This window comes from Hipposideros armiger, unplaced genomic scaffold (genome assembly GCF_001890085.2).
Source record: "Hipposideros armiger isolate ML-2016 unplaced genomic scaffold, ASM189008v1 scaffold_4103, whole genome shotgun sequence".
Lineage (NCBI taxonomy): Eukaryota > Metazoa > Chordata > Mammalia > Chiroptera > Hipposideridae > Hipposideros > Hipposideros armiger.
Genome location: NW_017735300.1, coordinates 1 through 2,078, shown reverse-complemented (window position 1 = coordinate 2,078; position 2,078 = coordinate 1). Strand labels below are relative to the sequence as shown.

Below are 2,078 nucleotides of genomic sequence, written 5' to 3'. Positions count from 1 at the left end.
CTGAGGCCAGAATGCATGGGGGGTTTAAGTAATCACTTGGAAGTCACAGAACCAGTAAGTGGCACAGCTAGGAACTGAACCAGGAAGTTTAGCACCAGAGTCTGTGTTGTTAGTAACCCTGTTACCGTGACATCTGTCTGTAAAGTCAGCTAGGCTGCTCTGTTTATGGAACTTCTTTTCCAGCTGTTTCCTTGACAACTTTCTAGTGTTCTAGTTTCCTGGACTCTCAAGGCCTTAGTAAAAACCTTTTATAGTTTTCTTGCTTCATTTTCCTGGATCCAACATAGTTCTGGTCCATCTCTCATGGGAGTCAAGGACCATGTATTCTCTGTATAATTTCATGATACTTTTCCACTGGAAATAGTGCCAGTAATGAAGCAAGTTGGGTTAGAAATACATCAGTGAAGTGACAGAATTGTGAAGGGTGACCACAATTCTGAATTTAAACAAGATAGTAATATACTGTTTGGAATGACTTTCTTCATGAAAACTTGCAGGCTGCACATTTGTGTTTAGTTTCATGCACTGCTGATAGTGATAGACTACCCCGGTGACTGATGGTGCCTTTGTCTCTTAGGTAACCAAAGTAATCCTGGCCTTCCATCGTGCTGAAGAGGCTGTCTTCAGCAGTGGGGAGCAAGAGCTCTTCGTCCAGTTCTGCACTGTCTTCCTGGAGGACCTCGTTCCTTATTTAAATCGCTGTCTCCAAGTCCTTTTTCCACCAGCTCAGATAGCACAGACCTTAGGTAAGAGAAAGGAGAAAATATTTTTATAATTACTTTATTGATACAATTTATATACTAACTAATTCACCCATTTGTAAAATTCAGTGTTTTAGTAAATGTACATAGGTATACAACCATTAACACCATCCAATTTTAGTACATTTCCATCACCCCAAAAAGATCTCTCGGGTCCAATGTAGTCATTCCCCAACCCCACTCTTAGCCCCTGGCAACCACTAATCTACTTTGATGCAATAGATTTGCCATTTCTGGACATTTAATAGAAATGGAATCATACAATATGTATATATCTGGCTAAGTACAAGAAGCCATTCACAAAAGAACTACATATTGTATAATTCCAGAGAAGATGCTTTAAAAATATTTTTTCCAATTTGCCTTCACTTCCCTGTGCCTGCTCTCTCTCTGCGGGGGTAGAGTGGGAGAATGGGGGAGGCAGAGCTTCCCAAAGGGCAGTGTGCCAGTGATCACACCAGCACAGAGTGGCTCCTGGCTACTTTTCCCCAGCTTTTCCCCTGTGCCTGTCACAGGGAAGCCAGTGCCTGCTGAGGTTCACATGGCTTTTACTGCATCTGCCCTACACTACTGTTCCAGATTACCTTCGAAGTCTTGCTTTACAGTATAGCTTCTTGTCCCATACCACAGAGATGACTTACTGTACTGAAATGTGGTAATTGTGTGTGTTACTCCCTCTAAGTGTTTATTTTTTCCTGTGGCACATCAGTATTTAAATTTATTAAATGTTGTTTTCCATTTCACTTTGCCTACCATCTGGGTCAGGCATTCCACCCACTCAGCTCTCCAAGTACCGAAACCTTGGGCATGTGAACGTCGGCGTCGTCCAGGAGCCTCTCGCCTTTATCCTCCCGAAGAAGGACATGGTCTTCTGCCTAGATGAGAAGGAGCCGGTGCTGGAGCGCACAGTTCCAGCACCAGCACCTCCCGCTCCAGCACCAGAGCCCCCAGCTCCTGCACCAGAACTCCCTGTGGAGGAGTCAAGCCTTGAGCCTCTCACTCCGGCTTTCCCTGAGGATGGGCAAGGGCAGGTTGAATCAGTGGAGCCACTGCAGGCTGGTGTGCCTAGTGTGGGAACTTAACTGGACTTCCCCGCTCCCAGAACCAGGCGCAGCACCCTGTTGGAATGAGAGTTGCCTCACCTGGGAAAACGGGACAGTCCTGGGGAGAGGCTGCAAAGGCATTCATGAGAGGAAATTAAGGGGGAACCTCTTATCCACTCTTGTAAATGGTTGATCATACCTAAAAAAAAAAAAAAGGAATTAAATAATAAAGCTGATTGACGTCACCGAGAGGCTAACAGCGTTTTGTGGGCAG

The 2,078-nt window shown here is 45.0% G+C and overlaps 1 long non-coding RNA gene across 1 annotated transcript; it reads left to right on the top strand.

Annotated features, from left to right (window-relative positions):
- The first annotated feature begins 26 nt into the window (after positions 1–26).
- Positions 27–2,031, top strand: LOC109378818 (uncharacterized). The gene is made up of 2 exons (XR_002123072.1): positions 27–746; positions 1,527–2,031. It is a non-coding gene; the product is annotated as an uncharacterized LOC109378818 (long non-coding RNA).
- The last annotated feature ends 47 nt before the right edge of the window (positions 2,032–2,078 follow it).